We start from the raw sequence: 25,555 nt of genomic DNA, 5'->3' as shown, positions 1-25,555 counted from the left end.
TGTTACACAAAATGCATATCTGACAAAAGAGGGGAAATATGTTGAATTGAATTATGTTTTATACGGATCATTTTCTTTGTCTCATAAAACTAATTAGAAAACAAAGAAAGAACGATTTTTATCGTTTGGCGTAAAAATATGTATATTGAGGTTCACCTTAGTTTGCATAATGAAAATCACCACAAAGAATTGCTCGAAGTGATTTTCGCAGCTATTTGATCCTTCGCAATGATATCAATTATATTTTTTATCAGATAAAACCTGTTCAAACTATTTTTTTTTTTAAACTATGATTCATTCAAGAATATAATACTTTGTAAATATAACTTACTTCATTTTTGTGTTTTTACTTCGATTTTTTCACAAGCAAGACTTTACACAAAACAACTTCAGTGTAAGCCTACCTAGGAATGTCGACTCGATAAGTTATTTGCAACGTGAGTTGATTGACCATAGTAGCCTAAATGGACCAGAAAGCTGTCGCCAAAACTTGATTACTTTGTATCAAAATGTTTGCACATTGGGAACAGCAATCACTTTGTTTTAAATCAGCAAATCACTTTTGTCATTGGTTCAACGTCTGCAGACGTCTAAACTAACATACAACAAAATTGGCTTCTCTGGGTCTTTGGTTCTGAAAAACATCGCTATGATGTAATTGTGACGTGGTCTATCAGCCAGCAGTAGTTTATGCGCCTTTTGTTTTTGGGTGTGTGCCCATTACAAAAGATGGCTTGTGCAGTAACGCCATCAACCGCCGCAAACTGCATCTAAAATGCTATTTCAAAATTTGAAGAGAAAGAAATCTTCTAATGTGTAATAAATAACGACACAAAATTCATGTCTAACAAATTAGAAAAAAAATGTAGAAAACATTATCTTGCAAATCTAGTTAACAACATGAAAGAAAACATTTTAATCATTTAGACACAAACGTGCATTTTTAAAATATCAATAACCTTCAATTTTGCCCAAGGAAAAAGTCAAATTTTAGTGATTTTTTGTGTTTGTACGACAATAGCACTCAACCTGAAAAAGTTTTTTTTGCAAGATTTGATATCTTGCTAAATGTATCTATTTTTCGTATCGTTATGCCACAACTTTGAGTTTGTCACGCAGAACGGGAGTTCCATTTGGCAATGTGCAAACGAACTCTTTTATAGCCTACCAACACGATTTGACTAAACGATTATTATCACTACATTTTATCACAACTGTTTGCAAAATTGTTTTATTCAAAGTGATCATTATTGGTAAGTATCGAAACATATCACTTTTGTAATGCATCGTGACATAGTTCATCAGTCAAGAGTTTTAGACGTTCTGTGTTTTTGGAGTGCAGGATGGCCAAAAATGACACGAGCTCCTTTCGAAGCAAGTCACTACCTTTGGATAGGTTGTTGTTCAAATACCACGTGACACCATTAGGCTACTTTACTTTTCTGTAATCAACCGCCACCCAGACAGCAAATCAGACACTTTTTACATCGATTCAACGTCTTTAGACGTTGAAACAATGTTAAAAACGAATAAATAGCTCCCTGAGATGTGCTGCGAAATACAAAGTGTGCTTCTTTATCATGCATAACCAAATTCGACACTGTGAATGTGAAAATTTTTTTCTTGTTTTAGTGTAATATCAAGTAATGACAGTACGTTTGAAAAAGTGTAGACCGTAAACATGTGGCTCAAAAAGAACTTGAAATTTTTTTTGTGGTGATTTTGTCTCATTCTCTGCAAATGTTGAAACAAAGCAATTTTTTTTTACAATGCCCCCGGCAAAACAACAAGGAAACGTTAGTCGGACGCCAATTACGATTTCATTGAAGCGTGGACGACGTCTCCCCGTAAAAGATTAAAATCGTACACAATGGAATTAACCTGTCACACTCAATTATAGGTTAATTAAGAAGCGATTTCTCAAGTCAAATAAAAAAATATGACCAACCATCAAATTATTTGATTTCTAAACTTGTGTTGTTGAACAAATTGCAAAAGAGTTTCGATGCTGTGTTGTCAGATAAATTATCTGACAACACAGAGTTTTTGAGTTACACGAGCTCAAAGTGCTAGTGTCAAACCGACCCCTCCGTCCGCAGGTCAACTGGCCGAAAACGTCACAGAAAAAAGGGATAAAGGAACTCGTTTGACTTTGTTACAAGCAGCTTGTGTTAGAACAGCGCTGCTCAAACGATTGCTAATTTGGTTTCCGACACTCCTGGCTTGTCAGAGGAAGTCAGGGTAGAAATGTCGTTAGCTCGCTTGTCCCAACGTTTTGGAGTTCGTGGAAGTCTTTTCGCCGAACCGGAAATTAGAAAGTATCGCTATGGTAGCAAATTGACTTCGATCTCTTCTAGTGATTTGAAAGAGTTTAAACATGAATTGTCGCAGTGTCTGCTTTACGCGCAAGCTTACGGTCAGCGTGATAAATTGGAAGGACGTTTTGGTTTGGATTTGGCTGACTCCCGTTTGACGCTAAGCAGCGTTATCTTGACTTTTTAGGTGATCAGTATGGTAGCACTGATGAGCCTACTTTTCAGAGTTTGTTTGATTTCGTAGTACCGGAGGAAACGCGTAAGTCGACTGATTTTAGCATTACGCTAATGGGCGATTCTGGTGAGTCGCAGCATTTTAAAAAGTTTAACAAAGGAAAATTGCCTTCATGTCCGGTTAGGCAGACGTCGGTAAAATCCCATGATAATGTGATGTCAGGGAGTTCGCAGTACTTGACTGCTGTTGGCGCACCGCGTGGTGGTGAGGCCAGACGTAAAGACCTACCGGCATGTATTTATTGTTCGTCACGTGGTCAAGTTGAATATCATTTTTGTCTAATTGTAAAGATTTTTTGCGCTTGACACCTAAAGATCGGAGAGATGTTATTGTGAAAGCTGAAAAATGCTTGAATTGTTTGCGCCAGCATATGGTTAGGGACTGTAATCACGCAAACAACTGTCGTTAATGTGGGCCTAACAACAATAGGAAACACTTTTTTCTTCTGCATGATTTTTATGTGACGTCACATGATTCTTAGGATTCGATGGTAGCCACTTTAACATGCAGCTATCCAATCCAGCCACGATCCAATCAGATGCTACGTTGTCTGTTCAGTTGTGACCATTCCAGCATTCAGCCAGAGAATTAATTCTCACTTCTAACTTTGTTTGGTAATTACAGAAGAAAAAAGAGTTATAGCAGGGGTGGGAGTCAAACCCACGTCAATGAAACGACTACAACCGCCCTAGCCCTCTGCGCCAAGTCAACCGATGGCAAAGCGATGATTTAATTTAGCTAGAATTTGCGTTTTTCCTTTGTTCTTCCTCAACGCAACCTTGATGACGTCATAAACAGCGTAGCTTCTGATTGGTTAATAGTTCGTGGATTATTAGAAATCTGCTTGTTAAAGTGGCTACCGGATTCGATCGGCAAAGATGATGCTGGTTCCAGAGTTCATGTGTGTAATGTTTAGATTGGAAATATTAAAGCAGCCTTTAACCGCGTTACTGCTGCTCGTGTTTTGAATCCAATGACTGGCAAATCGAAGTTGGTGTATTGTTAGCATGATCCTGGTTCGCAGTTGACGTTTGTTTCGAGTGATTTGGTGTGCGAACTTGGCGTTAAACCGTATGATAAAGCGTCGTTTAAAATGGATACTCTGGCTGGTGAGAAACCTACTTGTGCTGACCTTGTTAAATTCAACATCCAGTCGTTAGAGACGGATGAACTGTTTTGTGATATAACTTCGGTGGTTAACCCCATAACCCAGCTTGGGCTGACGATGTTAAAACTTTACCGCATAAGCAGCATTTAAGAGGTTTTCGTCATTTTCATGACGTGAATATCTTTCATTTGAATGATTGTAGTACTGTAGATGCACTGATTGGTAACGACAACGCTTATTTGATGTGGGCTAAAGAAGAGCGTGTTGTTGAAAATCGTAGTGAACTACATGCTTTACTCACTCCTCTCGGTTGGTTGGCTTGTGGTGGTAAGTCACCCTTAGATGAAAGCGTTGCTAACGTGTGCAGAGTGCAGACGTCTTCAGAGTCGGATGTCATTTCTGGCTTTCAGCGTAAAATTGAGTCTCGTGATATGGAAATAGCAGACCTGAATAAAGTCATTCAGGATTTGACCTTGCAAAATGAAACCTGTGAATTGTCTCGCAATGACATTTTGGCTAGAGAACTTGTTGAACCGAATATTGAGTTGAAAGATGGTCGATTTGAGATACCTGTACCTTTGAAGGAAGATATTGATGTACCTAACAATTTTGTGTTGGCATCAGATAGAGCTGCTGCTTTAAGAAAGAAGGCTTTAAAGCAACCTAAACTTTGTGATTTCCTTACTGACACCATGAAGGATCTTAAATCTAATGGCTATATTGAGCGTGCTGGTGAAGCAGAAAATGTAAAGGGATTTGAGTGGTATTTACCATACTTTGTGACGTCACAATTAAAAAAGCGCATTGTTTACGATGGCAAGTCTGAATTTCGAGGAACTTGTGTTAATGATGTAATGTTTCGGGTCCTGACTTGTTAAACCCTCTGGTAGATGTGTTGGCTAGATTTCGGCTTGGTAGATTTGGTCTCATGGCTGATGTGAATAAATGCTTCTTTCAAATAAAGTTACCTGAGTCGCAAAGGGATTTGTTTCGCATATTGTGGTTTGAAGATGATGACCTTGAAAATGGTAGAATGGTGCCCTTTCGTTTTTGCGTACACCCTTGGGGAATAAAGAGTAGCCCATATATCGCTTGCTTGGCTATAAAGAAAATGATCGAGCAAAACCCCAGCGGTGCTGGTGAACTGACTCTCTGCAATATTGCAGATAATATGTACATGGATGATTTTATATTTTCGGCTGATAGCTTAGAGGAAGCTCAGAAAATCACTCATGAATCAATTGCTTTGTTTGATAGCCGTGGGTTTAAACTTGGGTGGAGTGCTAACAAAGAGGCTATGATTGTCTTGTCAAATTTGGATAATGAGATGCTCTCACCTTTGATTCGTGATGTTGACTTTCAGACTGAAGATATGACTTTGCCATCAGCGAAGACATTGGGTTGTGTGTGGCAAACCAAGTCTGACGAGATGCGTATCGCATGTTCCTTAAAGCCCTTAGCTAAACACACGCGCCGAAGTATGCTCAGTCAGCTTGGACAAAATTTTGATCCGCTAGGCTTTGGAGCGCCATTTGTTCTAAAAGCACGCCTGATACTTCAGCAATTGGCAATAGATAAGTTTGATTGGGACACCGAGGTCCCTGATAGCTTTGTGAAAGAGTGGGAGTCGTGGCTTTGCTCTTTAGACCTGCTTAAGGATTTTTCGTTACCGAGATGGTATTTTGCAAACTCTGGTGTGTGTAGTCCGGATGATGTTGTTTCATATCAATTGCATGGGTTTAGTGATGCTTCTAACCAAGCTTTCTCTTCTGTTGTTTATTTACGTAGACTGGTCAACGGAGTTCCTAGTGTGTCTTTCGTTCTGGGTAAATCTACCATTGTTGTAAAGAATCAGTTTTCTTGGCCGATAGCGAGGAAAGAGCTTGTTGCCGCTTTGAATACAGCAAGACTCGTGAAGCAGGCCTACGAGGCCTTGAAGATGCCTGAATGCATTAAATATTTTTGGTGTGATTCTCGGACTGTGTTGCAGTGGGTTAAAAACCCTGATTTACGTTTGAATAAGTTTATCACGCGTCGAGTTGAGAATATTTTATTGTTGTCTGGAGCCCAGGATTGGCGTATTTGCCCTACCGATATGAACCCAGCTAGTGTTGCCCCACGACCAAATCTTATTACAAAGAGAGAATTTCGAGAGTTGTGGTTGAATGGTTCTAGTCTTCTCTACCAGTGTGAAGAAATTCCATTTGTAGAAAATGCCATTTCAGTACCTGTCCATAGCCTATATCTTCGTGGCAAAGAGGAGTCGCTTGACGTTGGACAGGGTAGCCTTCACATATCGATCGAGGCCGCACCTTGTTTGTATGTTATGAAAAAGAGAATCGCTTATTTGGTTGCTTTTGTTGAATTTTTGTGCTGTAAAACGAGAAAGCGTAGCTTTGTGAAGCCAAAACTGGACGCGTCTTATCTTAACAGTGCTTTAGAGTTGGCTGTGAAGTTTGTTCAAAAAAGCGTGTATGGCGATGTGGTACATTTAATGACCAAGCGATCGAGGGATGCCCTTGAGGAAGTGATAAAGCCGGGTAGTGTTGGCGCTTCGCAACGTGAGAAGGAACGCTTGAAAGAATTGCGTTCACTTAAAAAGTACAGACCTTGTGTAGATGACGCTGGTGTAATCCGCATTGAAGGGCGCTTAAGTAATTCTCCCGAGATCTGTCTAGAAGCAAAGCATCCGATTGTTTTGCCTTCGAAACACCCCTTCACTAGGCTTGTTGTACTGTCGCATCATAATCGAAATGCGCACTGTGGACTGTGGAGTACAGCACACTTTGTTGTCTATGCGACAGAAGTTTTGGATCGCTAATGGTAATGCCTCCGTGAAGAGGTATCTTAATGACTGTGGTGTATGCGCGATTGAGAAATCTCGGCCTATAAGGCAGCTCATGTCTGATTTACCTTTGTCTCGTACAACTGCGCATAGGAAACCCTTTTTTGATTGCGGCTTAGACTATCTTGGACCTTTAACCTTTGTTGAAGGTAGGAGCCACATAAAAGCTTGGGGACTCTTGTTCACATGTATGGCATCTTGAGCTATTCATGTTGAGCTGGTTACGTCATTGTCGCTGAGTGATTTTTTACTTGCCTTTACTAGGTTTACAGATTTATGTGGGCAGGTTAATGCTATTTATTCCGAAAATGGAAGCACCTTTCAGGCAGCATTTAAGAAGTTACACGAGTTGATAAAATCAGCTGAATTTCACAACGCCCTGAGACAGAAGGAGATAAACTGGGAATTTATACCTCCATATGCTCCAGCGCAAGGTGGCGCTTGGGAAGCAATGGTAAAACAATTTAAAATTGCATTTTTTCACATTTGGACACTTCAATACGTAAGCCCAATTTTATTGAACTGCTTACGTACACGAGCAGTGCCGTTCAGATCGTGAACGAACGCCCTTTGGTACCTTTGAGTGACGACTCTAGGGACTTTACTGTCATCACCCCTGCTTCACTGTTGACCCCATACTTAGACCCATACTGTGCTGTTGGGAAACCACATGATCGTGACCAACTAAGAAGGGATTATCGGTTCAATTTGTCACTTTCTCAGCAGTTTTGGAGCAAATGGATAAATTTTTACTTACCAGGTCTTCAGGGCCGGAAAAAATGGTTAAAAATGGCCGAGAATTTGGAGCCTGGTCAACTTGTAGTGGTGGGTACTCTCCAAGACATTGGTAAACGTGGGAAGTATCAACTTGGGAAGGTGCATAAGGTAGTTTTACAAATTAGGAAAGGGAAGCCTGTGGTTCGTAGAGCTAAAGTTGCCGTCTGCAACTATGATGAGAGTACGGGGAAAGTGAAAGTAGACTAAGTGTTGAGGGATATTTCGTGCCTCGCCCCCGTAAAGAACACTTAAGTGTTAGGGTTTGAGCCTGGTTTTGTCTGCGATGGTCGACCCTTGTCTGAGCCCAGAACAGTCGGTTATTATCGCAACAATTGTATATAGCGTCATTTTAGCCTGTACCTATGGTACGAATTTCATGTATCGTCGTGTATTATTCTTATTCCCAGTAAACATTTTTCCTTGGCCCAACGTTGGCTGACGGTTGTTCGGGTTGGCTGAGGGTAGTGTAGTTTTGCCAACTTTGCCAACTTTTGAAATATTTTAATTGAAGATACCTTCAAAGAATTGTTTAAGTTTGCTTCATGGTATTCCCTTTACAATTGTAATGGGACAATGAAAATGCAAGAAAACTTAGAATTAGGAAGTCGGTCTTTCCAATGTTGGTGTGCAGTTGTACAGATGTACAGATATTGCTATAAGTAAAAAAAAAATTGAAATGTTTTTCTAAATCATGCATCACTATGAGGATCACTAATTCCGAAAAAAAAAACCACTAATTTGCAAATTTAGCTGCAGTTTTTCAAGTTTGTTAGCAGCAGCTAGTTTTTTTAGTGTTCTACTATGGCTCTATATAACTATACTCTGCCTTCTTAAAATTGATCAAGGCTGTAGTTTCATGTCGCAATTTTTACGTGCTCCGTTCATTTTTGTTTTCAAGGTTTTCATTTTATTTTTGAAAAAAAATATAACACTGAGCTAAATAATTGGACCACAGTTTCCCGTACCATGTGTTCGTAGGCAAGCACTTTAACCATAGACATCTTACAACAACTAGACAGCGCTTCTCGCATCTCGATTGAAGAAATTAAAAAAAGGCATTCGCCATTGTTACTGTCTCAAATTTGCGTGAAAGCTGCGCTGTTACAGCCAATCCCATAGAACAAAATCTGTCATTTTTACACTGATTCAACGTCTACAGACGTTTGTTAAGCGTTTTACGAACCAATTTAGCTTGTATTTGCTTGCAGGTTTTCTTACCAATGCGGTAAAACCTAATTTTTAAATAACATTTGGACACAGTTTTGACTAGTGTAAAAATATGATTATTGGTAACGGTGCATTCAAACACATGATCCGAGAGATTAGTAAATATCTTGGAATAATATTTACTCCTTTTATCATCTGAATTGTATTTTCTTCGTTTTCTACTTCCATATGCACAACACGCCATATCTAAAGCATTGAAAAACGCGAGTAATTGGTACACTATAAAAATGGCGAACGTCTGAACGTGCTTTCTTCAAAAATCGATAAAGAGAGATGACGATGCGCATGCGCAGTCAGAAGCTACAATTGTCCGTGACGTGAATCGTAAAAAACGCGCGAAAACCCAAATGGAGTTGGACGACATTTGCATTGGCTGACATTTGCAAAGGTACTGAAGGCGACCGCCGCCGACCCGAGGGTAAAGAATTTCGTTTCGGATTTATAGCTGGCAGCGTAGTGCAGGAAAACGCAAGTAGCCCACATCCAGTGCTCTCATTTTACCGGAATTTGTCCCTAAATCGGGACTTTTGACCACTTTTAGGGACAAGTTTAGGGAATTTGATGATTTAGGGATTTTAACAGTTTTGTCTTGTTCGCTGACAGAATGAATGGAAGTTTATTTGTCAAGTTTTCTTCCGTATTTGAGTTCATAGCAAAGTAGCCACTTGCCTAATGTCCCTGCCATGTTTAAATGCCCCAGTTGAATGACTTTTTAGTACGGGTAGCTTGAAGAACATTAAAACTGACTACAGGAACAGTTTAAAGTGAGAAAGTTTAGTTGGTTTGCTACACACCCAAGGTATGAAGTCAACTGGCTTATCAGCTGTCAAACTGGGTTTAAGGGATCGAGCTAAATTGTTGAAGTTGGCAAGGGCTCATGAAGAGTTCAGCTACAGATGCTGAAGCACATGAACTAATCAACTAATTGCTAGTCGAATTAGCTCTCATGAATAAGTCGATAGTCGTGCACAGTTTATGTCATTTTTAGCATGTGATAAGCATTAGTAAATCTTCACTGTATCCTGTAATGTTATGCATCGCTGTAATTTAACATACCGTACTGCTTTTTGCTGTGAGACTTAGCCCACTAATGCAACAAAGTCATGTAGCCTAGAATGGTTTTTGCTAGTGTTGTTGTTTAAACCGCTTAACTCTTGCTTTTTGCTTCAGAACGTGAAACCGAATGTAATAATGATTTAGGGAATTTTTAGACGTAGCTTTGGGGACTTTCAGGTTTTCATTTATGAGAGCACTGCCCACATCATGAATTCTGGGTTTCTTTTTTCGGTCATTGACCGATGATGATGAACTGTTTTATTTTGATCAACGACGCACGAGTACAAAATAATTGACACGGCGAGAAGAACACAATAAACATAGCCAGGTCAGAGACTTTAAAGAACCGGCCTGCCACGCCCCGTGGAGGCGGAAGCGGCGTGATTATGGGGTGGCGATGCACCCGGAAGGGAAGTCCACCAGCTTAGGTCGCGGGGGCCAGGCTGGGGAGTCTAGGTACCTGTGGAAGGAAAGTGTGGATCGAGAATTTAGTGCGACTCGTCCGCAAAAGTTAGAATGGCGGAACGGGCCAGGGAGACGGGATTTGCTTTCTGCAAACGCAAAAAGGTCAGCTCACGACGGGCCGGGCGACAGAGGTTTTATAAGGCCAGGCAGCGCCCACCTTTCCATTACGTGACCGTAACACAGGTACGTTTGACTCCTATACCCGGTCTGCCCGTAGGCAGAGCGGATAAACTTTGGGGTCTCCCACGAGGAAGAAAAGCTTAGCTACAAGGACGATTTGAATACTCGTGGGAGACGAAAATTATATAAAATCTGGAGCAAAGGCTCAATTAATTGGTGTAAAAAAAGATGGTAAGTGGGAATATATTGTATGCTTTACCTACCGAAAAAATGTTGACGTTGAACCAACGAGCACGGATGTGCACTGGTCAGACGTTGAGGCAGGTTCGCCCAGATGGGTCGGGGGGACTAACGATCGAAGCGTAGATATGACTAGGCTACGTTACCAGGAAAAATATAGAATAGTGGGATGAAACTTTGGAGGTTGCATCGAGTTGATCGGGAAATCATGTTTATCGATGAGTTAAAAGCAACGCGAGGTTGATCCGAGCGGGAAAGAGCAGCATATCGGGAGAAGGTAGTGTGTGATAATCTAAAATATCGAAATATGAAAATACAGATCCAGTGTTGTTAATGATATTACGTCATTGATAGATGATATGAGTCCATTCACGATATGCAATATATACTTAATTCATATATTGCTATTTTATTGATGATGATTGCATTCTTCATTGAGCTGCAGCATGCTGATGAAACGACAATTGTTTACAGGTAAATTGATAATGAAACAATGGATTTAACATACTGTGACGTCACACAATTACTGGCGGGTTTTGAGGTTTGCTGTCTTGCGCGCTCGGATGCTTACTGCAGAGCTTCTGCTGTTGGGGAAATTGAGCTTCTGATCGCTGGATCGTCTTTTCTATGACGTAGCCCCTCCACGAGTGAGCCCGGCGTTCCAAGCTTTCCAGACACGGAGGGAACCTTCGATTGAGAGGGAGGCCACTTTTCTAGCCACCTCTGCTACCCCACGAGCAGGAACACCCAAGGCCGCCAAAGCCCGAGAGCTCAACGGAGCATAGCTTCCGAGGGAGCCTACGACGAACGGAAGTGACAGGACGTCCCTGCAAGGGCGCTTCCTGTCTTCCAATATGTTTACACATAACTCGCCGTACTTGTCGTGTTTCCTGTCGGCGGCTTTTCGAAGAGAATCCGCGCCGTAGTCGAACGGGCAAGTGACGTCACATACAACCGTGACACCGTCAGGGCGTTGCAGGACAATGTCAGGGCGCAGATCAGCACCGCCCGCTTCCACATGTTGTGGAACCGTACTATCTATGGTAAGCAAGGGTTGCCATTCGGCAGGTACATGCTTCACGATCTCCCACAATACTGAATTGTGTCGTTCCGTGACAACAGGCATCACGGTAGGGCAGTGGTTCAATATATGAGGGAGAGTCTCTTCCGCTTTCCCACACGCGCGACATATGGCAGGTTTATATGGGTGGCCATGGCTTGGTTTTGATTTCAAGGGAAGTAGGTTTAGGCGGGCTTTATAAGCAAATGCACGGTTCGCGTAATCCAGGAGCTCCGGTCGCCGAGTCCAATAGTTCGAAAATCCGGACAGACAGTGGGCACTGACCGTCTTGCCTTGGTCAGGTTTGGATTCCCACTGTCTCCTCCACCACAAGTCATTGTGTTGGTGGAGGGTCGGAACCACTTTTTTTCTTAGGGGAGGGGTGATTTTGGAGCTCCCCGCGGTCAACTCGAGACCGCCATCCGGGCGTGCGGACCAACGTACATTTAGACGACGGGTAGCCGCCGGGAAGCGGCCCCACAAGCTTTCGCCTGTTGGGCACGGTCGAGAACGGGCACCTTCAGGGGGGGGGTCCTTATTCAAGTAACTGGCTAGCTGGCACGGGGTAGGATCTGGAGTGCCGAACCTCAGACTGGCACAACGCCTAAGCTGCCCGAAAGCGATGGCAGAGACACGGTCGTCAGGAGACGTCAGCATCTTGAAGGCCTGGGCTATCGAAAGCGTGTCGCTTTCGCGACACAGATTCAACACACCAAAGCCCCCCAATGCAGGCTTACAGTAAAAGAAAGCGCTGCACGCCCACCTGGGAAGACGCCACGCCACCTTCAAACACTGCAATACCAGTCGATCGAGCTTCAGAAGCTCATACTGTCTGAAGCGCCGCACTCGCAGATGGTATGACACGGACGGAAGAATGATAGAATTAAGTGCCAGAAGCTTCTGGCTTGGAGTAAGGAAAGATTTCATTAAAGAGGAAATGTGTTTCTCCAGGATGGAGGTGAAAGGTTGGGTAAGGGACGCATTCGAGGCGTAACCGGTTCGAGCGCCAAGATATTTGTACGTTTCGCCTTTGGGGATGACTCGGATTTCCTCCCCGGCTAGGGAGAAAGGTTCCGGGTCGACCCGCAGACGAGACGCCGACGCCTTCCTGTAGGATAAGGTGCCACACTTGCGTGGGTTGAACCGTAGCCCGGACCAGGAAGAGAAGGGATCAGTAGTAGATAAGAGGGAGATCATCTGCTCGCGATCGAAAGAAACGAGACAGATGTCGTCCGCATATGCCATACAACGTACTTTGATGTCTTCTTTAGCAGGGAGGTTGTAGCCGCAATCCGTTTTGTCATGGACGCCCCTGAGGAGCACCTCGATGACCAAATTGAATAGCAGCCCAGACAACGGGCAGCCCTGACGGACTCCCCGCCCCACAGGGATACGGTCGGTTTCACCATTGCCACAGCGGACGGTGCAGGTGTTAGCGACGTATATGTCGGAGATGCACTCAATAAGGTGTGTGGGGGCGTCGAAATGACGCAGGACCTCGGCTATCGTGCCGGACACTGCCAAGGGCGTTTCGAATGTCCAGAAACGCAACCGACACAGGCCTTTTGCGTGACTGTGCATCCGAGAGGATGGTGTCGAGCATGAACACATGCTCGTAGACACCCTCCGTGAGCATGAATCCCTTTTGCTCTCGGCTGATAACATTCCCCTCCACCGCCCATCGCTGCAGGCGTCGGGCCAATACGGCGGCGTAAATCTTATATATGTTTCGGCAGATGGAGATGGGCCGCCAGTTGCTGACGTCGTGCAGATCACCCTCAGGGTCTTTGCATATGAGTGTGATCCTGTTGGTTCTCCACTGGTCCGGTACACGACGGTTGATCCGGCAGGTCTCGAAAAGGCTGGCCAAGAGTCCCCCTCTTGGGTCCAGGGTCTTCCAGAAGCCGTAGGACAATCCGTCAGAACCAGGGGCGGAACCGACATCAAGCGACTGGAGGACCGCCTCCACCTCCCGGGCCGTAATGGGACCTTCACCGTCATCGATGAGGGAGAGGTTTACATTGCCATACTCGTAACGGTGGGCGTTCATCCACTCAGGCATCTGCGAGCAACTCCCAGCTTTAGGAGCGGTCATGTCACGTCGAAATCTCTCCTCAATTTCTTGAGGGGGAATTTCGCAGTGAAGGTCGCAGTTTTTTCCTTCAACAATCCGACGGACCGTTCCCTTCGCGTCCCGCGAGAAGGCGGCTCGCAACTCCACTCCCCTACGATATCGGGCTCCGTTCCCGCGCGAATCCCCGCCGTCCGACCGAGGAGAACCCCCGTTCGAACGACGGCGAGCCGCGCGAGCCCGGACGCCACGATTGAAGCGTGGTTTGCGAGGACGTGTCCTCTTGGGCGGCGAAGTGCCAGCGGTCCACTCTTCCAATTCAATGCAGAACTGGTCGAAATGTATGCCACCCGCTAAAGTAAGGTTCACTAAACTGCAAAGAGCCCGCCTGGAGCTCTTCGTCTTACTTTCCCTGACCGGTTCAACAGGGTCTTGGATGGATCGTTGAGTGTTGGGTGTGATGGACATCCCTGGGGTAGTATGTGGGAGTCCGGTGTCATGCGTGGCTTGGTTGCATGCCATGGTGTCGCTTCGGGGTCGAGTCAAGGTTTGGGAAGAGATAGTTGAATGGAATTCATTGTGGGTGGTTTGGGTAGGTGGGGTAAAGGGTCGGGCTTCGGCAGACAGCGTCGAGGTACAAGATTGTATGTATAGGACAGATGGAAACAGGATTAAAAGATAAGGAGGAGTGAGATGGGTAGTGTTGGAGAGACTTGGAAGAAGAGGTCTGCATGGGCGGCTTGGAAGAGCTGATTGAGTCTCCAGCTTCAGCTCCGGTGGTAGCCGTCCGAGGCAGAGAAGATGGGTGCGAAGCCGGCTTGGATAAACCGAGCGAGTCCACTGCCACGGCTCCGGTGGAGGTCGGCTTGCGCAGAGGTGCATATAGAAAAGGATTCGCACTGACAGTAGGGCCGTAACCGTCCGTGGTTGGGCTATCAGGCGAGGAAGTGGAGGAAGAGGAAAGAGATTTGCTGTTCGACGAGTCAGACGAGTCGGAAGAGTCCCCACTTTCCGACCCAGGTCCGGCCGAAGACAGGCGAGGAAGAAACAGCACATCTAGATCAGGCAAACTGTCAGCATCAGCTGGGCTGAGCGAAGTCTTGCCTGAATGGGATAGAACAGTACGGAAAAGTTCTGGTATAAAGTCAGGTGGGGGGGGCAAAGTGGAAGTGCTATCCAGGCCTTGGCGCCAGAAGACTTGAGAGCGGATGACAGAGGAAGAGGAAGGAAGGGATGACCCCTCGACCGATGCGCCTGCAGTCGAGGGCCGGCGCCTTCCATGCCTAACAACAGAGGCGTAGGAAGGCCCGGGCTTGGTCATCATAGGGGGCCTGGTTTGGCTCTCCGACGGCGTCGGGTCATTGCTCGGCCAGGGAAGGCAGGTTGGCAATTGAAGGCCCTTGGGGCAGGATCGCCAGTGCTCTAAGGCCCCATCCAGCTTGTAAGCTCGAGGGAGAACACGGCAGCACCTGCTACAGGTGATCAGGAACTCGGCGCGCGAACCATGGAATGCTCGCATATGGTCCTGATACGCCTGCACATCTCGGTAAGGTCGAGATGCCCTCCTGCAAGTGGAGAAAGGACAGAGAAGAGGGAATAGATTGGGGAGGGTGAAGCGAATAGGGCAGACGGACTGCAGTCTATTCGACCTCAGATATAGTGGAGCTGACTCGTGGCATGCGACAGGTAAGCCACTGTGTGGTGTGGGATCACGGATCGGACACTCGTCGCCACGACGAAGCAACGAGTTCGTGAAAGCAATAGAGTCTACCGGTGAGGCTTCACCATCTGGGTTGAGTGGTACTGAGTACCCACTCACAGGAACCTGCTTCCTCGTCGGCCAGCCTAAACTGGTGGACTCAGCAGACGGGGAGGTAAAATCAACACCGGCCAGGTTATCTTGAAAAGTCTTTGAACCTGTGCGACTTAAAGGGCGTGACATATTCAGTAGAAATGCATAAATATAATATATAAAAAGTTGGTTAAGTTTAAGATGTTTCGGAGTTTACAGCGACAGCTCAAAGTTTAGAAATTGAAAGTAACGGATTACAAAAACAAACAACTACTGGCGGATTACAAGAGGGTTGAATCAGAGGTTACTACTTAAAATTTGATAATTATTTTTTTTACATAGACGCAACGTTACTAAATGCAATTAGGCTTTGAATATCAGTTAATTACGGTACTGCAAATAAGTTTGATGAGCTAGGTCACAGTGGTTCCCAACTCGTTTTTAAGGCGACCCATTTAAAAAAAAATTCAGTTTGGTAAAATCTTGCGACCCAAGCAAATCGTCGTAATATTTTAAAAGCCATACAAGATTGTGTTGCAAACAAACAGCACTACAAAAGCAGTAACTTTTTCCGAAACAAATATGTTTATCAAATCACTAATGAGATAGCTGTGCTGGCTTGCTGTTCGTGAGTTTTTGAAATCGAGGCGTTATTTTGCTTAGGCATAGCCGCATGTCGGCTTTAACTTCCAGCCGGTTTCGCTGTTCAGTTTTCACTACACACATGGCACTAAATCCAATCTTACAAAGCCAAGTTGTTGCAAATGGAATCTGCTTTTGAATCCCTAATTGTGAAACTGTGGGACACACTTTGTAGATGGAAGCCTAAAAGTGGATGTTTGCAGAATCTTTGGGGTATTTGTCTTTGAAGGACGCAAAAGAAATACGGTTTGCTACTTCTGTCGTTATGTCCATAAACTGTTCTGCAACATGGATGGAAAGTTGAGGCAGATCTTTTCCAACAAATGGATCAATTATCCAATCATTTTGGTTATTAAGTGTTAGAGATTCTCCATAGTAGTGCACAAACTTTTTGGCAAACTGTTCCAGGTGTCTAATTATCGTTTGCTTAATATCAACTTCATTGCCACAGATATATTGCGTTAGCTGAGGAAATACATCGTACTCATCTCTGGTGACATAACCAGGGATTCCTAAACAAACCGGGATGCGAAACTAACGGATTATCCGCTTAGGATCGTAACAACAGTAGTGCTATCATCAATCGTCATGTCGCGGAGTGCGTGCATGGCGGTCACATGTGATTTTGCCAATAGTAAGCAGATGCTAGACAGCAGTTCACGTTTCGTTGTTCTTATTCACTGCTGTACTGGAAGATTACAAGAATAAATTAAAAGCCATAGCAGATCAGGTAGAACAAGCTAGTTAGTACTTGACCAGCACAAAATCAATACTCTAGCAGGTAGGAGGCCTACTTTGTACAGATAAGACTACTCATTGCAATTTTAGGAACTGTAACTTGGACAATTTCAGCAGCTTGAGACAAAAGTTGACTTTAAACCTGATGAAAGTTTAAGCCTCGGTACGTTTTACCGGGAAAATTCACCTCAGAGCCCATAGAAGGACGTTTTGGATGGTACCGCCAAGCCAATGGAGGTAACTCTTTTATGTCAATAAAGCAGCTTGTCGAAGCGGAGAAGAAAATTCGGACATTGAGTGTTTTGCAACAGCGCGGTTTGCTGGCAGCTTCAAGGCTGAATAATGAGGAAGTCATGCTAATGGTGGTAGAGAGAGAAGTGCAGACGACCCAGGAGTAAAGTGGTTAACCGAACATTTGCTGATCGTTGCTGTGCATGGACTGGAAGATTTGTCCCAAAATGATGCAAACGTAGCTTTTTATGTTAGTGGCTACATTGCACGCAGCATTGCACGCCGACGGAAATGTGAATGCTGCAGAGAACTTCTCATCAAGAGCGAGGATGTCGATGTCCCTCCAGTTCCTGATTGTGATTCAGAAGACCACTCCAAATTATTTGAAATGGCAGACCGAGAGGGGTTGTCAGTGCCTTCTGAATTCTGTTTTGCAGTAATCACGCTAGCTGTACAATGTCATACTGCTATCATATCGGATGAAGGTGCCAAATCCAAAATGATGTCAGTTTCTAATCAGCGCTCTGCATGTGTAGCAGCAGTGAAAAATGTTGCACACGAGTCTGTCCATTATTGTGCTATGCTGCGCCAGAACTGCATAGGAGGACATTGTAATTTTGAACTAATTTTGGAAATAGTTTTTAACTGTTTTGCCAAAAACGAACTCAAACGGCTCAACGCACCAAAACATGAAACACCATCAGCAATGATGGCTAGAAAGCTTCGAAAAGTTACGAGTGCCAGCTCCAACAAAACTGCTGCTTAAAACTCTAGGTTTTCGTATTCGATTTATTATGTGTTTTTAATATTCTAAGAAGTGGTTTTTCACCCTTATTTGACTTTTGAATTATTGTTTTTGTAATAGTTTTTTGGTGTAAAAAAATTGTAATCAACCAATATTGCTTCCAGTCTATGTAATACCAATACTAGTGTTTTTAGAATGTTTGAAACTGCAGTAAGTTCTGTATCAGATATATGCTCAAAAACAGCTGCAACGCTGTTTCGCGTTAGCCCTACTGTTGTTAAGCAGACAAACGGAGTTTCGCATCCCGGTTTGTTTAGGAATCCCTGGACATAACTTTTCCAGAATATGAGTTTTTTGTGTTAAGCAGAAACTTTTGCGGCGCGATCAATCACCGTAAAACCGTTGCCTTGCATATATAAATTTAGAGAATTCAGAGAGTCAAATATATCGGCAAGGTGAGCAACTTTTGCCTTGAAATCTTCTAGCAAAAACTTCTCGGCTAATCTCACACAGTTCTGTTGCCTCAGGAAGATAGCAATCTCCTCTCGCAAATTACAAACTCGCTTCAGGACACGACCTCATGACAACTATCGCACTTCTGTGTGCAACAGCAATGCTTGATAATAATCAGAATCCACAATGACGAAAACAAATGCCGATTTAGTGGACTTTCTGTTTTGATGAAGTTTACACACTTCACATCATTCAAAACTTCGTGCAGCTCTTGAGACAGCTTTTTTGCAGCAAAGGCCTCTCGGTGGAGAAAGCAATAAGTCCATACAGCACTTAGGGCTTTGTCTTTGATGAGTTTTACCACACCAGACTACGTGTGGCCCAACGTGTGGAAAACTTTGTCATGGTTTGTCCGACATAGCGTACGTGACATATTGTGCACGTTATAATATATATGCCGTAACTTTGTCAAGTTAATTTATGTTGGAGACTGAAATTTTTGTTGGGTTTACATTTAATAATAATAATAACAATAATAAAAGCGAAAATTGTTAAAACTTCTTGCACTACGATCATGCTACAAAGCTTTCCGATGTCTCGACATGAAACGCTTCATGACTTGTGTTTATATTTTCCAGTTTTGTGATCGATCTCTTCACGTTTTAAATTCTTTTTTTTTGTTATTTTTTTGCCCAAGATACAATATGCCTGAAAAACAAGCGACCCAAAAAAATTATCAGGCGACCCAACTTTGGGTCGCGACCCATGAGTTGGGAACCACTGAGCTAGGAGGTTAAAAAAATGCTTTGAGAACAATTGACTAAAAAAATCAATTGTGACGTCACTACTCAAAACTTAAACCAACAAATAGGGTGACCCTTTGATTTGAAGTACGATTAATTAGGATCGATATAAATAATTGTTCAAAAGACTTTAAGATAAAGAGAGGATTGTTGTTCAAATTATACGGTATAGAATTTTAACAAGATAAGGTTATGATTCAAGTGAACTCTTCAAGGAGAAAGGAAGTTATGAAAGATGCGTGTTTCAGATGCAAGCAAAGGGAGATTTGGCAGACAACTGGCAACACTAGATTACCAATGCAGGAGTTTGAATGCCGAGATTTCGAAAATTAACTGAACAAGGGTGTTTAATTTGGGTAAAAAAAAGGATTTTCGGATGGATTTATTATTGCAATAGAGGCACAAGTCTACGAATTAATTAATTTAAGTAGCAAGATACTAACTGATTAGAATTAAGGTTAAAAATGAAACAACAAAGTGAAATGGAAAAATAGGCTAGGAATTAATTTAAAAGTCGATAAAACTAAATTTAGGTTAAACAATGAACATATAGCAATTACTGTAGTATACAATTAACACGACATAAATAATTACAGTTTTATATGATTCCTTTCTTGTGAAATGTTTTTCCTTTTCTTCTTAAACCTTGTTCTTCGGGGGAAAAGATAGGGATACCAAGCCCGGGCTGGAATTGCAGATCCCAGGGTTTGATTGAGGTGGAAATAGTTAACTAGGATGGGGGTGGGGATAAAAAAAAGGGGGGTTTTCAGAACAACTCACTTTTTCTTTAAATTCTTTCTTTTCTTGACTGAGATTTGGAACTAAGCATCCAGTTATTCGATATCGCACGACAGAACGGTGATCTGAATCTAACTTTATGCTTTCTTTGTAGCCTTTTCTTTATTTGTTTCAGTACTTTCGCAATAACAACTAAATCATCTGGCTCACTTACTAATCTCTTTTCAACTTGTATTCAAAGAAGATGATGAACTGTTTTATTTTGATCAAAGACGCACGAGTACAAAATAATTGACACGGCGAGAAGAACAGTCAATTCGGTCAAAATGTGCGAAAAAATATATAGTCAATTGACTAACTGCAGACAGCGTACACCGTTTCGACCTTCCGGTCTCGTCAGTGCAGTGTTGCTTACACTGGAATGGCCATGAAGGTACATACCTCCATGTGACATTTTCCTATTTGTGGTACGTAAGCACCAAAAATAGTACTATTGCCATCCTTGCCAAAGTGCTCAAACTGCAAGCAGTGAGCTTTGCGCAATGCATAGCAAGGTGCCCCCAGTAAAGTGCTCAATCGGTGTAAACCAAGAGCGTCAATAACTGCAGACAGCGTACACCGTTTCGACCTTCCGGTTTCGTCAGTGCAGTGTTTACACTGGAATGGCCATGAAGACCTCCATGTGACATTTTCCTATTTGTGGTACAACCGAAATAAATAAAATTGACCGAATTTTTTCAAGTCATTTCGGACAAATGACCGAAAAGTCTCAGCGAAAAAAAACCCAGGTACATGAATGATCATCATGAAACTCAGGTAAGGTTTGTTGCAGTTCTAGTACTCAGTACTCAGGTCTATTCTTCAGGGTAAACTATTTAATACTTTTTACGGCAATTACGCGACCTGTTTATTGGTTTTGAAGTAACGTTTTTAGAAGTACTCAATTTTGTCAAAAAGTGGTATCTTCACTTTCAAGTGGCATAAAAAATGACTAATATGTCAACGAGAAGTGCTTTTATCAGGATTCGTGTGTTGCTACTATCACCGCATTATATATATATACCACGAGTTTTTTGCAGATTGTTTTATGAAGTAGATTGCGCAGCATCTGATGCAACCTAATTCGTACCATGAACAATTCGTACCGTCAGTTCGTACCTTGAAAAGATCGAAAAAAAAATTAAAAAAGCCGAAGTCGCTGATCACAGTTCCGCAAACATTTTAAAAATTTTCCGCAAACAAACAAAAAAATCATTTAAAGAAATTTTTAAATGTTTGCGGAAACTCTGATCAACCCTAACCCCGAACCCTTTTAAAATGTTTGTGGAAACTCCAATCAACCCTAACCCTTTTAAAATGTTTGCGGAAACTGCGAGTGCGATCAGCGACTTCGGCAAACTCTTAGGATCATTACCAAAAATTTTAAAGTGTTTGCGGAAACTGCGGAAAAATTGGAAACTGCGATCAGCAACTTCGGCTTTGTTCTATTTTTTTTCTCTCCATCTTTTCAGTTTGTTTGTTTGCGGAAACACCCTACCCCTAAACCTTAACCCTTTTAAAATGTTTGCGGAAACTGCGATCAGCGACTTCGGCAAACTCTTAGGATCATTACCGGAAATTTTAAAATGTTTGCATTACCGGAAATTTTAAAATGTTTGCGGAAACTGCGGAAAAACGGAAACTGCAATCAGTGATATTCTATTATTTTCTCTCGATCTTTTCAGTTTGTTTGCTTGCAGATACCGATGCTTAGCTAATCGATACCCTAATCCTTTTAAAATGTTTGCGGAAACTACGATCAGCGACTACAGCTTTTTTAATTTTTTCTCTTGATCTTTTCAAGGTAACTGACGGTACGAATTGTTCATGGTACGAATTAGGTTGCACCCCGCAGCATCCACTAGGTTCTGCTGAATGGAGAGTTGTCCTTTCGATGTGTTGCTCAAGAACACATCCCGAGAGTCGAATCAGCGCCGCTTTGTCTTAGTCCGGTGCTTAACCACTGAGCAAATGGGGCGGACAGATTTTTGTGGTCATGTCACCTTTTCATTGACATACTGGGGTATTGTAAAAGTGTTCACTTATCTTCAAACAATTCTGACAGAGCAGCGTCAAATGAACAAACGGCTCTGTGAAATCGAAATTATGCTGAGAGAGAAGGGAGGGATTATCCAGGATAAATTCCTAGAATTGGCTCCGATTCCTGAGAATGGTCCTCTTCCTGACCTACAACCATAGTGGAATTAAAAACCGTAAACAGCATGCTGGAGAATGAGGAGACCTATCAGATTGTGGTTAGTGAACACGATATGTTCTTAGTTCTTACTGCGCATTACCTATCTAAAGTCACCCACCTTTTGGGTAATACATGAGTTCTATGTGTGGGAAGTTAGTTGTTCTATTTAGCCTAAAATGAGTTTAAACTTGAATGAATGAATTCTAAACCATTTAACGTCTGCCTCAATAGGCTAATTGCACAATTCAACTCACATAACCACATGGTACACACCAATATACAAAAAATTTCATGCTATTGTACGCTGGTAACCTGGTACGCACCGCGACTGTTTGATGGGACTGCTTTCTATGCTGTTTTAACGATCTCGGGTTATGCATTTCAACATCCATCTGTTCTATTGCAGTTCAAACAACTGTGTCTGTAGGAGGAAGAAGCCTATACGACACGGTTAATCGATTGATGCCTCAGGTGCTGTTAAACGAAGTTGCGAGTTACGTCTCGCAGACCGGGAAGGGGAAAAATAAATCAAGTGGAGAGAAAAAGTTTTCTTTTAATTCCATGCAAAACTTAAAGAAGATGGTCGTAGGTAAGTAGTTTGTTCAAGTTTTGTATTCACCTTTTCTTGGTATGATATCATCTCCAGAAAGAATACTTACTGTTCATGATTAATTTTCAATGAAATAACAACCTTGGATATAACATACGTTTTGCAGCATCTGAAGTTTACCTTTTTCGTAATCTTGTTTGTCAATTTGCTGCTTTACTATCCCTGATTAATGCCTCAGTCTAGATCCACTTAAAAAACACCTGCAGTTTACTCGTGTGCAATAAAAAAGATGAGATAAGAAAGTTCATCTGGCCAATTTCGCAGAGAAGGGTGGCCTTCCCTGCGAAAAGGTCCGGGAAGGCCGACCTTCCCGGGTTCGGCGGCTATGCTTATGGTGATGTCCTCGCTTTTATTTTCATTACAGCTCTCCTGATGATCGTGCCACGCTCGTGACCTTTTCTGACCCGTTACCCCACTTAAGCATGCTGGGCATCTTAAATCCATTATTTGTCTATAATCCCACAACCTTGTCCATTTGCCCTGCAAGCAGTTCAAGGCGTTTATGTCAGAGAAAAAGTCGCACAAATAAGCAACCTTCGACAAGAACACGTTGTTCTGCATCTGCTCGTGAAGACTTTCAAACAGCAGCATAAAATTAATTCCATTCGTACCGATTTTATTAGTCTTTGGCAATCAATTGAATGGAATAGCCAAAGCCAAACCCAACAATCATTTAAGTTGGATTACAAATTGGTAACAATTTGCACTGTCCTGCTCATTGCCCTCTGGAAGACCTCAAACTTCCCCAGATTGAGTAATTACCCACATGTTAAGAGCCGCTGGCCACTCCTGTAGATGATTGTGTAAAAATAAAAATCGATGTAACAACATTGTTTACAAAACTGCTTTACTTATATAGGTGTTGTCCAGAGCAATACGAAATCATGCACTCTAACAGGAAATCGAGCACAAACTGGGCGACTGGTTTAAGACGTGGGAAGACCGCGATGGGGGCCGGCTTAAACGTCTTGCTAAAAAAAGTACTGCGGGTATGTTCATTTATTCTCTCCGTCACTGATCTTCATTTTTGATGATATTACTTTATAAACAATTATTTGTATTATTGCATATTAGCAACGTTAAACGTACATTATAGTACCCAACGGTTTGCTAGGCCAAGGAGAAGAGTTCATATAAAAATGTTTAGTCTTAATGCCTTGATAATATAAATTATAGTATCTAATAAACTCGTTGTTATTTCAACTCCAGCGTCAGTTATGATCATAATTAATAACTGCGATTTTTAAGCTGTAAAGCTTTGCAAGCAGCTGCGATCACACCCTTAGAAATTGAACCTTGCTTCTCACTATACACCTATCAACACTATTACTGAACAAAAGCGTTATACAGATACAGTAGCAAGCAACTCTAGAACTGCAACAACGCAATTCTGAAAGCTCTGGTAACAAGAAAAAGCAAATTATACTGTACTTCTCAGAGTTATGCCGTCAGAAACACTAGAAATATGTAGGAGCATTCCATATTTACGCTGCTCGCTTCAGTTAAGCTCAAACAAGACAAATCGTTACTATTTTCTCAATAAGGGCAATAAAAGCAGTTTTATTTACTAAACCAGCGATTAGTTTATTACTGGAGCAGAACTTCAAGAAATATGCACACATTTTAAGACTTGACTTCGACTATCAAACGATAACAATAATAATTTGCACTGGTTAGAGAAGGCAAACGGCATTAACACGATTAACAAATGTGCATTAATGTTGGAGGTTAATAGAACATAACGGTATACCCATTCCCCACCGCATCATATACGAATTACAGAATTATAACATACTGAGTAATGTTAGGATGTATTAAACAAATGCTTGTTATTGTAAAATAACCGGGTGTTGCATACACATATCCATAAGATATGTAGCAATTAGAGTCTGTTCTTTTACGGTGCTGTAAACACGATCTAATTTGCACTGTACAATATATTTTCTTTACATATGTTGCATATTGTTTTATAGGTACTTGCGTTTGAGGCCGCCACAGATCACGTTGTTACATTCAGGCGCAGTCTTCTGATGAGGCATGAAGTACCTCAGTCCACTGTGTTTTTAGACTTTTATGCATGTCTTGTCGTAGCTGTGAATTGTGCATGGGTGGTGCATTTTACCATTCGAATAAATGTATTTTTCAACAACTTTACGTTTGTTTACATCATTGACTTAAATTTGCTCAGTATAAAAAGATGGTCATCGTATTGGCATATGGATCATCAGGACAGTGTCAACTTGAAATTGCAGGTTAAGTTTAACCAACGTTGCTCAACTACCACGATTAGTGCAAAATACGTATGGCCAACTGCGACGAAAGGTGCAAAGTGCGTTTGGCCAGCGTAGGTACCAACGATGAACTACGTTGGCAGTAGAGTTGGGATTACGTAGGCCCACAAATTTTAAAATAAGTCGGCCCAACTGCGACGAATGGTGCAAAATACGTTGGGCCATCGTAGGGTAACAACGATTAACTACGTTGGGTGCAGAGTTGGGATAACGTTGGCCCAAAGATTTTAAAAGAAGTTATCCCAACTGCGACCAATGGTGCAAGACACATTGGGTCAACTTGGACCACAACGTAGTGCAAACGGAGGAGCATTGTTTTACCAACTGTCACACTACGTTGGGCCGAAGTACAATGTTTTCTGGGTTGCTGTTCATTCTTTGCATGCCCTTTGTATTTGCGTATTAACTTAAACGTGAGTGATTCAAAAAATTTGTGTATCGTGTGTTTGTATTCATTGGCTCACAATTGTCCTTAAATTTTTTTTTAGTTATGCCATATTAGACTGTCATAACTACGGGTCGCTATGTTCCAGACAATTGTTCACCAAATCAAACGTCATATAAAACCGTACAGGTCTACTGAATCTTAGCGTATTACGTAATGGAATATTTCTAAAAAAATGAGCAGATTGCACCATCGTTTGCAAGACCTGTAAAACATTGCAGCTGCAGCATAACATTACATCATCGTTAAATCTTAAATTACGACATATGGTGTAAGCCAAATTGAACACCTGCTGGAATAGCTTGATAATGG

General features: G+C 42.4%; 1 long non-coding RNA gene across 1 annotated transcript; it reads left to right on the top strand.

Moving 5' to 3' along the window:
* The first annotated feature begins 21,540 nt into the window (after positions 1 to 21,540).
* On the top strand, positions 21,541 to 24,602 carry LOC145774028 (uncharacterized). Its single transcript, XR_014289996.1, has 4 exons — positions 21,541 to 21,955; positions 22,304 to 22,486; positions 23,367 to 23,496; positions 24,481 to 24,602. It is a non-coding gene; the product is annotated as an uncharacterized LOC145774028 (long non-coding RNA).
* The last annotated feature ends 953 nt before the right edge of the window (positions 24,603 to 25,555 follow it).

The sequence above is a fragment of the Aplidium turbinatum genome, chromosome 7, assembly GCF_918807975.1.
Source record: "Aplidium turbinatum chromosome 7, kaAplTurb1.1, whole genome shotgun sequence".
In the NCBI taxonomy this organism is placed as follows: Eukaryota; Metazoa; Chordata; class Ascidiacea; order Aplousobranchia; family Polyclinidae; genus Aplidium; species Aplidium turbinatum.
The sequence above is the reverse complement of the archived record's forward strand: the minus strand, read 5'-3'. Positions and strand labels throughout refer to the sequence as shown.